We start from the raw sequence: 19,315 nt of genomic DNA on the forward strand, positions 1-19,315 counted from the left end.
CCTTCCTTCTTTCCTTCCTTCCCTCCCTCCCTCCCTCCTTCCTTCCTTCCTCTCTCTCTCTCTCTTTTTTTTTTTTGAGATAATAAGTCTCAGTCAGTTGCGCAGTCTGGAGTGTGGTGGCACAATAGCTCACTGCAGTGCTGACCTCCTGGCTCAAGCAATCCTCCCATCTCAGCCTCCCAAGTAGCTGGGACCATAGGCTCATGCCACCACACCTGGCTAATTTTTTTCATTTTTAACTTAAGGGACAAGATCTCACTATGTTGCCCAGGCTGGTCTCAAACTCCTGGCCTCATGATTAAAGACACGAGCCACAGTACCCAGCCTCAAGCCATCTTTTGGAGTAGGTGCGTACCCTCTGACCTCCATGCTCACTATTCCTTATTGTCTATTAATTCCCCTTACTGGCCTGGCCCCTGGAGGCATCTGAGTTTAAGGCACTGGTCTAGAAATTCTTATTGAGTTTAACAAAATCTCATCAACAATAGTGTGTTGAGCTACTTAATTCAGGACTGATTGGTGAGGTCATCTCAGGTAAAATGCGTCCAATGTCACTTCAAGGCCATTATTTCAGATTATTTGTGATGCCTTTAACTAGAGAGAGGGAGGTGTGTAGATATGCATCTAATAGAACAGCTCTGTCCTTAGTCTAAACTTCAATTTCCAATATAAAGACATATAAATGTATGTGAGGAAGGAACAGAAAGCTGAATACATTCTTGATTGAATTAGCATTGCTTGCTTTGTTTGTAATTGTTTGGATATTTAGCAAGCATGGGAGGGGGAGTTGGGTTGTAACTGATGGAGATTGTGGCTGTAGACAATTGGGTCTAATTGAGTTAGTATGGCTTACACAGCGGATATTGCTTCCTGGTTGGAATCTGGTGCAAGTGCATAAATAATCAATTTCAGTAATAGAAATGTGATGGTTAGAAATTCTTACTAACACATATGTGTAATGATGAAAAAAGGATATATCATTCTTAATCCCTTGTGCTCTAATGTTATAAAATAGCCTCTATTCTAATGATATGCTCATCCAAACGACTGAAATTTAGCATTGTTTGTTGGTAGATGAGAAAAGTAAAAACCCCCAAATGGAGTAAAAATCAGGAGGAATCAAAATAATTTATTTGATATTACTGTGTATTAAGCACTTTTTCCTCCCTGCATAAAATGGAATTTAAGGCTTATAAATCACTTTTTGAATCATTGGGAATCTTGATGTTTTCTGAAAATGGAACTATAAAGAGTTGAAATGATAAAAATAGAGAGCTAAAGCACTTGACTGCTCACAAAGGTATAAACAGATAATTAAATTCAAAAGACAAAAAATCAACACAATGTGAGTGCCTCACTAACGATACAGAGACCAGAGGAAAAATGCGTCAAGACAGTCTGAAAAATATATCAAAGGTTAATATATTTTTGAGTTTTTGATCATAAAAAATTTGAAATCTGCTTTCAAACTGCAAACTAGTTATTTAAAAATAAATCATTCTGATTTCTGATCTAAAAGACCTTTTTTTTCTCTTCTCAGAATCTATTTCTTGACTCTGAAAACAATAATCATAAGAAGTATTCTGTTGCAAAGTCTTCTATGAACACAACACATTTTATGGGCTAGAGGAGATTCCAGTGAGTGAAAAGTTATGGCAAAATCTTTGTATCCTGTGAGGTTACATAATTCTTTCCGTAATGTCCTTGGCTGAAGACATTTATAAAACTTGTCTTGCTCCAGCACCGTCTCTGAGTTCATCTCTCAGGAACACAATAGCCATAATAGTAGCCATTATAGCTGCTATTCTTCTCAATTGTAAAGGCACAGTGAAATCGTGGGATGAAGCTGGGTCTTGATTGGCTGTTAAATTGCGATCAATGAAAAGTATTTGTGCCATAATTTTACAACCAAGCAAGAACCGGCCATCCTGGTGGTAAATCAGCATGTACACACCATCAAAACTAAAGTGTCTCACTTGGATAACTGAACTGCATTTTCTTTAAGACAACAGGGTACAATAGAAGGTACATTTAAAAAAAAATCCACTTGGGCATTTTTCTGCCACCTGGTTAAAAAGAAATAACATATGAACAAGGACAAAGTTCAAATAAGAATGGTGACTTGCCTCTAAATTATAGCTTAGTTGCCTCAAGTTATAAAGGAAAACCAATGCTCCTTTTAATCTAATAGGAAGTGAAAATGACAAACGTAGTCACCATTCTCAAGGGTCAGCAAACTTTTCCTCTAAAAGGCCAGGTAGTAAATATTTCAGACTTTGTGAGCCATATATGGTTATTGTTGTGTGTGTATGTGTGTGTGTGTGTGTATATATATACATACAATTCTTTAAAAACGTAAAAACCAGACTTACAAAAGCAAGCCATGAGCCAGCCTCAGGGCTGCAGTTTGCAGACCCCTGATTTATATGAATGCTTATAGATGTGAATTTTAATAAAAGTACAACACATCTCTTTTGATCTCCTCTATATGGCCCCTCCACCCTCCTCAGGTTTGCCACCTGGAGAAATGAGCTGGAGAGTATTCTTAGTTTTTAGACCAGTGCTTGAAAACAGTAGCCAGGGCTATATCTGTGAAGTGTGGCTGGAAAATAAATGCAGGCAATACAATAGTACTTTTCTTATTGCGCACATCTATAGACTTTCTTGACTTTTCAGAACCTGTCACTGTTCATCTCTGTCTCTCAGACGTGTAAAGAGTCTTAGAGAAAACAAGCAAGCAAGAAAACAAACAAAAACAAAAACAAAGAAACAGAAAAAATGGACTTCCCAAAAGCCCACAAAAAAAGCCAAGAACCCTCAGTCCCAGACAGATACATATACATGACCAGATAACGCGTAATGCCTGCTTGCCAAGCCAGCCTGTCTACCATGATCATTGTTTCCTTGTCCAAAGGAGGGCTGTTTGAAGCTGTGCTTCATTGTAGTTTTGAACTATTTCTTCTACCCTCTCAGCTGCTTCCCAGCTCTCCATAGCACAATTACTTGGTTATCGTGCTGCTATTTTTTCTCTGCCAGCAGTTACCCTGCAACAGGCATTTTTCAATGTTGTTCCACTGAGTTGCTCCATTCTGAAATGCCATCTTGCCTTTAACATTCAAGAAACACATCAGCATTTTGTTCATAGGAAGAGTAATAACAGGTCACAGTTAGCAAGTACCTATTCTACCCTAGGTACTGTTCTCAGTGCTTGATATAAATAACTCATTTAATCCTCACAATGACCCTAAGAGGTAGGTACTACCATTGTTTCCATTTTACAGAAAAAGGAAGGGAGGGACAGGAGTCAAGCAACTGAACAACCAGGAGCAAGTCACCTGAATTGTTCCCTCTATAGGTAAGGAATTTTTGTTTGTTTGTTTGTTTGTTTGTTTTTTGAGACAGAGTCTTGCTCTGTTGCCCAGGCTGGAGCTCAGTGATGCGATCTTGCCTCACTGCAACCTTGCCTCTCAGGTTCAAGCAATTCTTCCACCTCAGCCTCCTGAGTAGCTGGGATGACAGGTGTCCGCCACCATGCCCAGCTAAATTTTTGCACTTTTAGTAGAGATGGGGTTTCACCATGTTGGCCAGGCTGGTCTTGAACTCCTGGCCTCAGGTGATCCGCCTGCCTCGGCCTCCCAAAGTGCTGGGATTACAGGTGTGAGCCACTGTTTCTGGCCTAGAAATTCTTATTTCTTATTCCCATATGCCCAGCATGTACTCTGGTTGGGTGACTGTTCCTAGTATAATTGTTTTCAGAATAGTTTTGGCCGTTTGTTCATCTGGTGACCACGGTTCAGTCTACATAGAATATGCAGATATACTGGTTAGGTCGTTACACGGTTAGGAGTTTGCAAACACGTGGCTCCCATCTTGAATCTAGTCCTCATTAGATTTGTTGTTGTTTTTAATAACTGAGTTGCAACACTGACAATTATGTGTACTTCACAGGAAAATCTTCATTTCTGGCTCTTTTTTGAAGAACCAGAAGCTCTGGCAATCCTGGGTTTGCGTTCTGGCACAGCGATAATTGGCTCCATTAGCCACCTTATCCTGGGCAATTGCTTTCCAGTTTGCCTGTCCCCGCAGACCACACTACTCATCCACATTATCTGCCTAGCTCCTGAGGGCTTTTGAATTCCCACCTCCTAATAGACAGGCTGCTTCCGACTTGTTCACCCAAACAGAGCACATTGTATTGTGATTCTTCTGGGAAATGTATAGACCTAGTCAAAGATGCCGCACTAGAGCCTTAGATCCTTGCAGTATAATTTAATAACCTCCCCATACTTTCCTTTGTACTCATGTATTATTATCCCAGGCATTTACCTGCTAAGAAAGTGTTTGGCGGTGTCTTAATGCGCTAGCCTCTTCCTGTTCCTTTGCTGTTTTGAATAGCTGTGTCAGCGTTCTCAGTGCTTATGTGATTTAGGTAATACATGTCTGCTGCTATTTTCCGGTATATTTTATAAAAGTTTATAAAAGTAATTGTCAGAAATGATCATGCTTTGATTAAATACATATGCTATGGAGGAGTTAGGTACACAATTTACATATGGCTTGAATAATTTGTTAGCATATCTGCCAACTTATTTCAGTAGCTTTAAATTATAGAGACGTTTGTGGAAGCACCATCCTATTTTGCAAATTTGACAGCAATAGCTGTTTCCTGAATGTATTTGACATTATTTTCTACATTGTTTTATGCCAATCACATTTACTGCAAACTGCTTATTACTTTATTGCTGAAAATGGCAACATGTATTTATTTAGCTTTTTATTTTAGAATCAGCAGGCTATCACTCGCTTTATTAATCAGATCCAACCTTGAGGATTATAGCCACTGGTTTCAAGTTTATCTAATTGCTGCTGCTCAAAAACTGAGAAATCAGTAATACAGTTATGTCATTCCCTTGAGGAATTATTGTTTCTAAGGATATTATATGTGTTAGTGGGGAAAGGGAGCCTCCCAATTTATATATTATTTTTCCATAGAGAACGGTGCGTAAGTGGCCTTCTAAATTTTGTTTCAGGAGGTTACCCGTGTTAAAAATCAGGCTGACATTTCTTTATGCATCACTTCTTTTTCTCATTCTTACAATTTAGAAAGGTTTCCTTTTCTTGTATTTTCAGCCGTCTCCCCGGCTCACACTGTTACATTTGTTATAAAATTAAAACTACATTTGTTAACTCACATACCATCGTTTTTATTAGCCCAGCAGAAAAGTCAATATTTCTAATTTGTTGCCTCTGGATTTATGCCAGTTTTGATGTATAATAACAGCCCAACAAGGCAACATAATATATACTAACCCAAATCTATAAAGAAGGGAAATGAAAGTCAAAGTAATAAAAAAAACATTACTTGGGAACCAGAGATATGTGAAGCAATCTGAAACAACAGTTACGCCAGCCTGCATTGGTTTTTGATTGTGAAAAAGGAATGTGCCTTAAGACATTTAGAATTTTAGAAGAGAAGGTATTGAGTGTTCTTTTCCTGTGGAACTCACAAGGGTCTTTTCCTGAGCACCATGATGCTGTCCCAGATGTGCTAGTAGAAGCCCAATATAAAGTCAAGAAAGCAGGGCTCCCAGACACTAGGGAGTCTGAGGCAGGGTAATCAGTTGAGCACAGGAGGCAGAGTTGCCGTGAGCTGAGATTGTACCACTGCACTCCAGCCTGGGTGACAGAGCAAGACTCCATCTCGAAAAAAAAAAAGAAAGCAAGCTGGGTTCCAACTTGTATGACCCAAAATGAGTCTCTTAGCTGAGCCTCGGTTCCCTTGTTTGTAAAATAAGAGGTTGGTTGAGACTCAGTTCTTGTTCTTATCAGCGTGTAAATTCTATGAGTTTGATTCTCAAAAGTAAAAAAGACAAAACTATACACACACACACACACACACACACATATTTTGATAACATGCATTAACAGGTCCTTTTCAAGAGAAGAAGAAAAATAGGAAAGAAAGAGAATAAATAATGATAAAAGAACATTCAGGACTGCTGAAAAATGTAGATTCTATCATCCATTTCCCCTGCTTCGTTTCTGAACCCTAAACGTCACCAGAGAAAACAGAGAAAGTTGTTCCAAATGTATGATCAGAGTCAGAAAACACAGGTAGGATTATTGCCTCACAGTTTCCTTCCTCTTTTCCTATCACATTATTGTCAAGGCAACGTTATGGTTGTGCCAGGGAGAAGCCCCAACATTAGAAAGCCATGCATGGCAGTAAGAGAACCTAGTTTCAGTCCAGTTTTTAGTAGTCTCATTCACTGAAAATAAATAATCACTGTGAAGCCGATGGGATGAGTCAAAACACATATTCAGACACTTCAGTTAGGACGCGTCCTCTGTCTTGGGCTCAAGTCCTTCTGCCAATTTTACTTGTTAATGCCTATGAATTAAATACAAAGTCACGGCTTATCTACAACATGTTGAGGAAAGATGGGGTAGTGTTAGAGTTAAATATATACACATTCATGTATATGATTTGCTGAAGGACTGAATTTGTTATACCGATACAGTCTACCACACGAAATCAAAAACAACCAGAGGATAAAGGAGAGGAAGGAGAAGGTGTGTCAGCTTGGATCAGAGAGCAAGGAGACAATGGTCTCTGGAGCCCTATCTGGAGTCCAAGGCCCCTTCTCTGCTCTCCTGGAGTGTTCCTTTCGCCATTGTGTATTGGCCCTTTTTTGTTGCCTGCAGTTCAATTCTGAAAGCAATGTTGACCATGGTGAGCAGTAGGGGCCACGTTATCAGTAGCAAGGTAAGCTTCATAGACTTCTTTTAGGATTGAGAGGAAGGGAGCAGTTTAAAAAAAAAAAAGGGAAAAAAGATTTAAAAAAAAAAACCCTCCCTTTTACAAAGAAAAATCCCTATCTACAAAGGAAAGGGGAGGAAGTATATTTTGAGATAGTAAAACCTTGTTGACTGGGCACCACGTGGGCCCTGGACTGGGGAGGGGGGGCTCACACTCTGGCCTGTGGGCCTCCCTCTTTGCCATCTGCAATAAACTCACCCACAACATGGAAACAGTGTCCAAAAATCATTCCCCAAGAATACAAAAGGCAGTTTCCAGACTTGCTCTGACATGAAGTAAAAATTTTCTGAGATGTAAAAGTGGATGCATCTATCTGGGTAGGAGGAAATGAAAGTGGTGAGGCAACACCACCCTTTGGAAGGAAGGATACATTTCTCAGTTGAGGTTGTCCACCTTATGCAACGTCAGCGTTCTGGACGGGTTCCAAACTGCTCATACTCTTGTCTTACGAACTCGCTTCTACTGAGCATCTAGGCTGCGTCATAGGTGATCATCTCTCTCACCCCTCATGGTCAAGTAATGACGTCATCCTGCTGATTAATTCTACTCCACCTCTCATGTGTGGGCCCCACCCCTCCCCTTCCCGGGGCTCATCTTCTGGTGCAGATGCTCCTGTCCCTGCCTCTGGCATAACCCTGGTCACCTGTGCTGTGCCCTCTGCCTGGAAGATCTTCAGCACTCTCCATGTGCCTAAATGCTATCCCACTTGCAAGGGCAGAATCCTCAAAGACCATCTCATTGGTAATTCCTGCCGAACTCCCAGCTGAGAGTAATCATTCCCCTGCTGAACATCACCAAGTTTGCTGTGAGCTTTTCCTGCAGTATACGTCCCTTTCCTCCTGTATAATTCATGCATGTGCGCTCTACTGAGGACAGGGCACTCGCCGAATCTGCTTTGATTGGGCCCAAGACCTAGTGTCTGTCTAATGCACTTTTGATGAATGAATGAAGGAATCTATGACTATAAGGAACACAGGTGACAAAAAGAAATTTGAACTGTTATATTACGCTCCTCCTCCTTGATTCTGTAGTTTGGCTGCTGGCAGCTGCAACCCATTACAACAACCATAAAACATTTCTGACACCATCGTTTGTTCTATAGCTCATATCCAATCAATTGCCAAATACTCACAGATATATTCCATCCCCTTTCCTTCCCATATTCAGGCCTCTAGACTATCCTGTCTGGATACTACAGTGACTCCCTACTGAGTCTCTCTTCTTCTGTGCTTTGCCCATTGGAGTCATTTTCTGCCTAGGTACCAGAGACATCTATTTAAAACACAAATCTAACCCAGGTCATATCCAGGTTATACTTCCCCATGAATTCCCATCATGTAAAGGTATTTTTACATGGCATATAATATCTTCTTTGGCACCTTGTCTATCTCTCCAGGTTCAGCTCCAACTTCTCTTCCTTTCCCATGTGCCATGCTATTTATTACCTTCATATTGTTCTCAATTGTTATTTGTCTTTTGCGTTATCAGTTGAGAAAATATTTGTTTTTATCATTGGCATAACCAAATTACATCAGCCACTTGGTGATAGCTCAGCAGCTCAGCAACTGGTATCAATCACCCGCTGAAAGAGTTGACTGAATGCAACATATCACACCAGTTTTCATTTAGGCCAAAGTTGCTATGGACTGAATGTTTACATCCCCTGAAATTCATATGTTGAAGCCCGAATAACCAATATGATTGTATTAGGAGGTGGGGACTTTGGGGAATAATTAGGTCATAAAGGTGGGGCCCTTGTGAATAGGATTAGTGCTCTTATAAGAAGAGACACGGGGAGATGATCTCTGTCTCTGCCATGTTGGCGTACACCAAGAAGGTGTCTGTCTGTAAACCAGGAAAGGGATCCTCACTGGGAACCATGTCAGCCAGCACCTTGATGTTGGATTTCCCAGCCTGGAGAACTGTGAGACATAAATCTCTGTTATTTAAGCCACTCAGTGTATGAAATTTTTGTGATAGCAGCCTGAACTGACCAACACAAAAGACATCCATCTAAAACACAAATCTGAATATTGAGAGACACAGAAATAACCTATAGCAAGCATGCCAGCGTAGAAATGACTCTGCCTAAATAAACTATCAGAATAGTCAACTATGCAAGGGATTTCAGGCTACTGTTGTTTGTGTAGGTGTTAACTATAGAACAGTTTCCCAACCCGAATTACCTTGCAAACCGGTAGGTAAATTTCTTCTGTGAATTTCTGGACTGATGTAGCTGGGATTTGGAGTGGAGTGGAGAAGCACAGCCTGTGAAAAAGGTGCTCTGAAGTAACTTAAGACACCACTTGCAAATTATTGGAGATTATTTAAGGTTCCAGTTCCTGAAATGAATCCTAAATGTGATTTTCTTACACCAACTAAATTTCTTTGATCCAACTTGATCCAGACAGAACTAAAATGTTCTTCAAAATACTACATAATAAAAGTAATAAAAAGTGCTACACACACACACACACACACACACGGATATTATTCAGCCTTAAAAAGGAAGGAAATGCCATCATTTGAGACATGAATGAACCTGGAAGACACTATGTTAAGTGAAATAAGTCAGGCAAAGAAAAACAAGTACTGCAGGATCTCACTTGTATGTGGAATCTAAAAAAGTCAAATTCATAGAATAGAGAGTAGAATGGTGGTTGCCAGGGGCTGCAATGTGGGGCAAATGTATGTATGTATACATACAAATTTATGTATGTATATGCTGGTTAAATTGTACAAAGTTTCAGTTACACAGAATGAATAAATTTCTGGAGATCTAATGAACAGTGTGGTGACTACAGTTAATAATAATCTATTGCACACTTGAAATTTGCCAAGAGAGCAATCTTTACTGTTCTCACCACACACACACACACACACACACACACACATACAATCACAAAGGTAACTATGTGAAGTGATGGAGATGTTAATTAGTTTTACTGTGGTAATGACTTTGCAGCATATACATACATAAAAACATCACATTGTACACCATAAAAATATATAATTTTTATCTGTCAATTATACTTCAATAAAGCTGGGGGGAAAATAAAAACAGTGACTCAAGATATGTAAACTATAATAACAGAGAAAGGGAGTGGAGTGCTAAAGATGTTGCTAAACTTATTTTTGATGCTTGTTTTGTACTTATCTTAAATCAAAATGTTTTTGGATGTTGCCAGGTGTTATTAATGTGGAAACACTAAAACAATAGGAGGTATATAAAGTAATAAAAAAGGACTATAGGAGCAGCCCTAATCATAATCTAAATAATGGGAAATACAATAAAACAAATGAACTGAAAACACTGAAAAATACTCAACAGCATTCCAATTGAAAGAGGCAAGTATTACATTTACTAAAATGATGTGAGCTTTTCTTGATTCAGATACTCATGCAAGCACAGCATTTTCTTCTTTGTATGTATGGGAAAGCCAGCCCCTTTGAGAGTTAGAATAGCTTTCAAGACTCCTGATTTAAATTTCAAACTCTTGATCATAGCTGGGGAGCAAAGGTTTTCATCTTGGAATTGGAAATTGAGTTCTTTAGCTCTATACCAAGTGATAATATTAAGCATTTTGTTGTATCCACCATGCAAGCCAAGTTCCCCACTGTGCCTTCAAAGCCATAGTGAATGAACCATATTTGGATTTGCTTATCAGGAAGAGACATTTAGAAAGACAATGCACTTGTCCTGCAAGACTGAGAGTCCTGATGCTTTTAGATAGGCCTGTGGAGAGCTGCAAAATGGGCCCTAAAATCAGGCTGACATGGTCGCTTAACAAGCCTCAGCATGCTCCGTGGGCTCAGTGAGTTTGTGATGTCACCCACAGGGCTGCTGATGGCAGCCATCATAATTAGAACACATGAATCAAAAACACCAGGTGAAGATTTTGACTTAGAAGAAAGAAAAGGCAGATGGAGGGAATTACCATGCCCTTTGACTATTAAGCTCTTTCATGCAGCTGGATCGCCAGCCAGCTCTGGCTGCGTGAATGAGTCTAGCGCAGTTTACAGAAGTCTCACCCTTCCTGCTACCAAGCTTCAAAGGGGCAAAGAGAGCAGAAAATCTCTTCCTTGTCAATTCATTGGAAGAAGTAAAATCTTAGCGTCTCTCCCAACATTTGGTAAAACAGGTAACAGTGTTTGTCTTAATTTATTTTTTTTAATATGGAAAATGACTTGGCAATCTTTTCCAGGAAAAAAAAAAAAAAAAAAACCTCTATAACCTCAAGGGATATGACCTTGAAAGAGATTTGCTGAACTTTAATATGACTGGATTTTTTCCAACCTTTATGGGCTCTTGATTTGAAAATCTACCTAACAAAAGCTCTGCCAGGAAAGCTGTTATTACAGAGATGCTGCTCAACAGGGAGAAGTGGGTTAATTGCAAGCTCTCCAGTAAAATAAAGGAGGGTTTTGAAAACAAGTGCAAATTTGACAAAATGTATTGCATTACTCTTATGGAAAAAAACTAGGAGGGAGAAACATTAGAAATGCCAAAATGTCTAAAATAAATAGATGTTATAAAACCTGTCGGAAGAGGCTATTCGAGATTTCAGATTACTCATAAACAATTGCCCATCTGACCTTGATATGAATACAGAAATCCATTAGCAATCAAATTTTCAAACATAATTGTACACTAAAAAATCTGTATTTTTTTCCCTATCAATTTACATTGACAGGACCTAGTTTAATACCACAATGTAGACTTATTTATATTTTTATCATCTTTTCCAGTATATTGCTTTTGAGATTAAGTAAGCATAATTCATGATGAAGAGTTTAACAGTAAATTGTGAATTTGTTCAGAGAATTTCCTTATAACATTCTATGACTTTCATGAAAATTTAACTTCCATTTTTGAGCCAAAATAAAAGCTTCAAGATACACAAGAAGGTTTATGTTTTCCTATTTATAAGCAGTTGACATATTTTTCTTCTAACAAAGTTAGTTTTAAGGATATTCTCCTGACCTTAACAATTTTAAGAGAAAAATCACGCTGTATTGTTACATCTGTGACTTCATTTACAACAATATCATTTAATATAATGTCAATGGATTTGGATTATTTTGAAAGGAAGACTCAATACTATTTGAATGGGTTTATTATATGTAAGCTAAAATGCAATCGGAAACTCAGAAACAATGTTATCATGTAGACTAATAGGAAACTTTACTGAATCCATCAAAGAAATTAGAGAGAAAATTGCATTTCTGTCCATGTGTCCTTAAGAGTGGCTGTCCCTGGAGGACACATGCCTTAATTTTTCCTATTAAATAAATGAATATTCTTGAGAATCCACAGAGTCAGGCAAAAACAACACAGTGCCCATTGCCTACTTTTAGTTTAGTACTAGTCAAAATAGACATTTCTCTCTCTGATTTGAGCTTCATTTGGAAGCAATTAACTATTTTATGTGAGATATAATAAGGGTCTCCAGTGCAGGGACCACAGTTACCTGCATTAGTTGTTTAAGACTTAACTGAGTGAAGTCACGTTCACATTCAACATAACTCTGACGATAACCAGTTCCTCACTGCCGAATGCTGTCTCCTCTCTCATTTCCTAAAATGTGCTGGGTTGGTGAAAAGAATCTGGGGTTAAGAGTAGGCTAAAATTACCAATGACTTTTATTCTTATATTACTTTCCTGAGATTTATATTTGATCATGAAAATGGCCAGAAAGCACAATAAATAAAATTCTTCACACTTTGTTTACAAACACTACCCCAGATGTTCAAGTTTACTTTCATGTTTCATTTTATAAAATTATGATTTGCATTTTTGTGTAAAATTCAATTTTTATTGTTATGATTAAAGCAAAGTAAGCTAGAGACTTCAAACATGATTTAAAATCGATTATTTCATTGTAGGAAAAATGAGAGGCATTTAAAAAAGTCATAAAATGTATCATATAAATGTGGCAATCAAAACAATAAATACCCCAACAAAAGAGACTAGAACTTGAGTAGCTGCACGGTCCATGTTTCTCCGGACCACTATGATGAAGACATTGTCTGGTTCAAGGCGATTTGCCTGCCAAGCAAGTTATCTAGCCCCTGAGCTTTAAAAACAGCTCATTCCGGTTTGACTCCCTTCCCAGGGAAACTGGTTCACTCCTTTCTGAGGGTTTCCAGTATATTCTGTACATGCCCCATGAAAGCATGTAGCATATGGTTCATAATCATCTTTTACATAGTTTTGCCCACAACTAGACTCTTAGTTGCTGGAGTCTGGGGGCCAGGTTTCTTTGTACTTGAACCCCAGGACTAAGCAGGGGATCTGGCACAAAATAAGGAGGAAAAGGTAAGCAGAGGTAACTTGCCTCTAAATATCACCAGAAATTTCCACTGAGGAAGATTCTCAGTGAAGGCCAAAGATGGCCTCCATTTCCTCTCTCCATGAGCAGATATTAAGAAGAATACAGTCCAGTTTAGAGCCATTTCTTGGAACTGAACGCCTCTGACTATTTAATTGTCCTTGCTTAAAAAATGTTGAGAATTAACTAAGAAAGCCTTATTCTTCTGGGTCTAGATTGAAATATCTCTGATGGGATGAATAGGTTTCCTTCCATTATCTTCACTTCATTTTTTTTTTCCACTCGTAAGCAGAACTTTTCTATTTCTATTTTCTTTTCTATGCTTAAAGACAGAAGTTACACTTTGCAGCTTGGACATCTTGACTCTAACCATGTGAGAAACTTAACAAATAATGATAACTGATAATATACACTGTGCAATTAACTGTTGTTAGAGTTCGCTTTTTAAAAGCACCACATTGCAGACACAATCTTGAAAATGTTTGTAGGAACAACGTTCTATTTAGTGTTTAGCAAATCAAACTGTTTTTGTGTGATTGGAGAAAAGTGAGCCACTTCTTATACCATCTCTAAAAGAAAAAAACAATTTTTTTTTTCTCTCTACTGCCACACTCACTGCAGAAGCCAAGTGTGGCCAGATGCATGGGGGTCTTTACACACACACCAAGCAATCCTCTGGGGACCACCAGCTGGCTATGTCATACTTCAGTTCAATTCTGACACTATCTACTTGAGAGAGAGTCAGAGGCTCGGCTTGGGGCTCAGTCCCACAAGACTGACCCTTCTTCTGATGCCAACTTTCAGAAGCAGATTGTCACATACACTTCTGACCCACCCACTATAAATTGCACTCCACGACCCCATTCTTAGCTTCCATTCATTTGCTGGGCTGGCTCACAGAACTCAGGGAAACACTTATATTGACTGGTTTGGCATAATGAAGAATACTACAAAGGATATGGATGACGTGCCAGGTGAAGGGATGGGTAGGGCATAGGACATGGTACCGGGGAGGGGGTGGCATGTCACCCTCCCAGCACTTCCATGTGTTCAGCAACCTGGAAGCTCAGCAAACACACCTCCTCCTTCTGTTCAGCAACCCAAAAGCACATCTCCTTGTCTAAGACCTTGTATAGAGCCTGATCTCCAGCCCTGACCCCGCATCTCCTGGAGGTTGGTAGGTGGGGCTGAAAATCCCGGTCCTGAAATCCTATAACTGCTTGGTCTTTCTGGTCACCAGCTCCATCTGAGTCTAGCTGGGGTGCCCCGTCTAAGTCCTTCATGAGCATAAACTTAGGTGTTACAAAGGGGGCTCTAGTGGCTCACGCCTGTAGTCACAGCACTTTGGGAGGCCGAAGTGGGTGGATCACCTGAGGTCAGGAGTTTGAGACCAGCTTGGCCAACATGGTGAAACCCTGTCCCTACTAAAAATACAAAATTAGCGAGGCGTGATGGTGTGCTCCTGTAATCCCAGCTACTCAGGAGGCTCAGGCAGGAGAATTGCTTGAACCCTGGTGGTGGAGGTTGCAGTGAGCCAAGATCATGCCATTGCACTCCAGCCTGGGTGAGAGAGTGAGACTCTGTCTCAAAATAATAATAATAATAATAATAATAGTAAAATAAAATAAATAAAGGGGGCTCTTTATAAATAACAGAAGACACTCTCATCACTCAGGAAATTCTAAGGATTTTAGAAGCTCTGTGACAAGAACTGGGGCAAAGACCAAATATATATCGTACTAATCGCCCTCTTGGTGCAGTGGGTAGCATGTCAGCTTCATATTTCACATTATACCATACCACCCAGCCAATATCCCAACAGTGTTCAGGCCTTGCCTGTACACCTAAACACCAAAATTAGCAATGGTTGGAGTTTTCCGGAAATGGAGCTGGTGGCTTTAATTGTGCTACATGCTATGCAGGTAACGGATAGTCAAAATTAAAATATAGAGCCAGGTGCAGTGGCTCATGCCTGTAATCTTAACACTTTGGGAGGCTGAGACAGAGGGATGGCTTGAGGCCTACAGCTCGAGACCAGTCTGGGCAACATAGTGAAACCTCCTTTCTACAGAAAGTTAAACAATTAGCTAAGCATGGTGCTGTGTGCCTGTAGTATAGTCCTAACTACTTTGGCAGCTGAGGCAGGAAGATCGCTTGAGTGATTCCAGGCTTCAGTAAGCTCTGATTATACTACTGCGCTCCAGCCTGGGCAACAGAGCAAGACCCTGTCTCTAAAAAAAAAAACAAAAACAAAAATTAGAAGATGGGAGACACTTTCTGCACTCTCCATAGAAAGTACAGCGTACAGAAGAAATATTGCTTAAATAACAAAGGGCATGTGTCAGAAAACAATTCACTTAGTGGTTTAAAAAAAAAGACCCATTTCCATCGAGAGTAAAGAATAAGACAAGAACGGTCATTATTGCAGCTATTTTTCTTTGTTGTTTTGGATGTCCTAGCCAGAGCAATAGAATAAGAAAAGTAAATTTGAAGTGCAAATGTTGAAACATAGTACATAAAATCACACTTCAGAAAATGTTATCATTTTATACTTAAAGAGTCATCTGGCTTTGGGAGGCCAAGGCTGGAGGATTGCTTGAGGCCAGGAGTTCAAGACCAGCCTGGGCAACATGGAGAGACCCGCATCTCTTCCAAAAGTAAAAAATTAAGGTGAGAATAGTGGTGCACACTTATAGTCCTAGTTACTCTGGAGGCTGAGGCTTGAGGGGCATCACCTGAGCTCAGGAGGTCAAGGCTGCAGCAGTGAGCTATGATTGTGCCACTGCACTCTAGCCTGGACGACAGAGGGAGGCCTTGTCTCTAAAAAATTCCAAACCAAACCAAACAACAACAAAACAAGCAAGATAAAGCTACATATTTTTGGTTCAGAAAATTCAATATTTTAAAGAGAAAAATTCTTTCCCGAATAATACAAAAACTAAATGCAATTCTGATAAAATTTTCTTGGAACTTTTAGGATGGGAATAAAGAGAAAATGATTCTGAAACACATCTAGAAGAGGAGCTATGTGATAATAGCCTTGAAAAGTAAAATGAATGTGAATATTTGGGGAGAAATTTTTCAAGCAGATTTTACAATGAATTTTACATACACACAGCAAATAGAATGGTGTGGTATTGTCAACAGAATTGGTGAAGCACAGAAGAAAACAAAGCAGTCAGAGGAGAAAGATGCAGAGACAGGCACCTGGCATAGGGTTAAGAATGTATTTTAAGTTAGGTAGGCAGAACTCTTCCTCTTATGGTTTACCAAATTATATAAATAACTATTGAAGATTTAAATGTATAATAAATAAAATCAAAAATTATAATATAAAATTGAAAATACATGCTAAGAACCAGAATTGATAGAAAAGAGAGTGTACAACTTTATATTTAGAAGACACATCCCTGGGTGGTTTTGGACTGTGTCAGCTTGGTTAGGTTGGAAAATGAAACTACGTTTCCTAGAATTCCCCTCCTTAGGTAGTTCTTGTTTGGAACTGGCTAACAGGAAATGTTGATCAAGATTTGGAAGATGCCTGGGTTCATTCTTGGCTCACACAGCAAAAGCAAAAATAAATAAAAAACTTAAAAGAAAGAAGAGAAAAAGCTTTGGAAGATGAAAATGAAGCATCAGCCTTTACCCTCTAAAGGACATCATGGCCAGAGGCAGTGAAAACAGATGCCAAGGTGCTGGTGGATCAAGTGTGTCCTTTCTCTCCCCAGATGGCCCATCACCAGGTGCATAAACAAGGCCTCCATAGACCTGTTCACTAGTATCCTTTGTAGACTCACTCCAGTAGCTGGATATGCCTTGCTTCAGGAGTGCTGGTTAATGACTTTTTTCTAATCCTCCAACTCTTCCTTTCAGACTCTTATTCCTTCTCCTTCTGCTGCAATGATGTAAGACCTAATTCCTATTATAATTCCTCATTCCATAATACTCACAGTAGTTCCTCATCTCTATTTGAACTGGTACACCCAATGAGGACATTCATCAACCTGAGGGCGAAATTCCAGTAAGGAACTCTTGGACAAACAAGAAAAGGTTCCAGGAGCAAAGGCACTTTTATTCAGAGAAATGGATGCTACTGATATGAGTTACATTTCTTTTCAATGTTTCTTTTCACAGTGAGAATAGTGAGCTCAACTTCATGATCCAGCTCAAAGCAAAGATTCTGACTATGCTTTCCTTCCCTTGCTAAGCATGTCTGAGCAGGGGGAGAAAGGATTTATTTCTCAATCAGGGCAAAACTGACTAATAAAGTGGAAGCAATGAAACATTAGGAGAAAGTGGCCGTCCCATCGTAAAGACGCGGAGTCATGCCAAGGAAACAGGGCGGGATCTGCTGCATGGCCTAAACAGTAGACAATCTTTTCATTTCTAATTAGATAAAAGGTTGGTAAGTTTTCCCATTCTTCATCTCTGAAAGTTTATATAGATCAAAGAAGAGGATGCTTCCATAAATTGAATTCTTACAATAAAGATTTTGTAAGAAATTATACAATAAATATATTGTAAGAAATTATACAATAATACAATATACAAGAAATTCTTACCATGAAGATATGGTAAGAAATTATACATTTCTTACAATAAAATTACTAATACTAATACAAGTACCTATGCATTAGTGAATCTTGATATAAACTAAGAATAAGAAAATATTTTTAAGTAGGTGAGTGTGAGTTGTGAACAACACAGAGAAAAGGCCATCCTTTTTCTGCTGCTGAGGTACTATGTGATTTTTAGCTATGTTACATAAGGGACATAAGTTGTAAGGATATATTTTTTTCATGAGTTTCTTATTAATTAAAATAAAAAAGTAAAATTCAATTATCAGAATAGTGCCTGGCATATGAAAGTTTCGTATATATTGTTGAGCAAAATTTTTTTCTCTCTCTCTGGTATGAATCCTGTGCAGACAAGGATTACTCTAGGAACAGCTGAGTTCCAGCATAAGTAACTGGTAAGTAAAAGCAAATTTAACTGTATTTAATTATAAGCTAAGTCTCCTGTCTTAAACTAGCTGTAATTTAGAGTATGACAATAATTTGCCAATGAAATTCTGTCTCAGCCACAACTAATCTTTGAGGAACTGTGGTGTAATCAGACAGAACTTGGGTAAGGAGGAATGGGGCAACTGTCGTGATTTTCAAAAGTAGGAAGAAGGAGGGTTCCACATATTATAGACATAAGTGTGACATATTTAACAATTTCTATGTGATATTAAAATATATTCAGTGATTTCTAAGAAGTTGAATTCAGCATATGTTCACCCCAAATAATCATCGACTTACTAAGAGTATAAACTAACCCATTTTTGGCCGGGCGCGGTGGCTCAAGCCTGTAATCCCAGCACTTTGGGAGGCCGAGAGGGGCGGATCACGAGGTCAGGAGATCGAGACCATCCTGGCTAACATGGTGAAACCCCGTCTCTACTAAAAAATAAAAAAAAACTAGCCGGGTGAGGTGGCGGGCGCCTGTAGTCCCAGCTACTCGGGAGGCTGAGGCAGGAGAATGGTGTGAACCCAGGAGGTGGAGCTTGCAGTGAGTCGAGATCCGGCCACTGCACTCCAGCCTGGGAGACAGAGCGAGACTCCGTCTCAAAAAAAAAAAAAAAAGAAAAACAAAAACAAAACTAACCCATTTTTAAAATCAAGATAGCTGACAAAAGTCTTGCAAACTAATCTTGTTGAAAATAGCAGGAACAAATAGAAAGACATCCCACGCTCATGGATCAGAAGAATTAATGTTGTTAGAGTGACCATACTACCCAAAGCAATCTACAGACCCAATGCAATCTCTATCAAATACTAATGATACTTTTCACAGAAATAGAAAAAATACCCTAAAATTTGTATGGAACTGAAAAAAAGCTGAAGAGCCAAATTAATCCTGAGCAAAAAGAATGAAGCTGGAGGCATCACACTATCTGACTTCAAAATTTGTTATGATGCTATAGTAACCATTTTACTGGCATAAAAACAGACACACGGACTAACGGAACGGAACAGATAATGCAGAGACAAACCCACATACTTCTAGCCAACTCATTGTCGGCATACGTGGGAACATACATGACACCTTGTTTAATCAATAATGCTAGGAAAACTTGATATCCATATGCAGAAGAATGAAAATGGATACTTAAATCTCA

Source organism: Colobus angolensis, unplaced genomic scaffold (genome assembly GCF_000951035.1).
Source record: "Colobus angolensis palliatus isolate OR3802 unplaced genomic scaffold, Cang.pa_1.0 Scaffold5, whole genome shotgun sequence".
Taxonomy (NCBI): Eukaryota; Metazoa; Chordata; class Mammalia; order Primates; family Cercopithecidae; genus Colobus; species Colobus angolensis.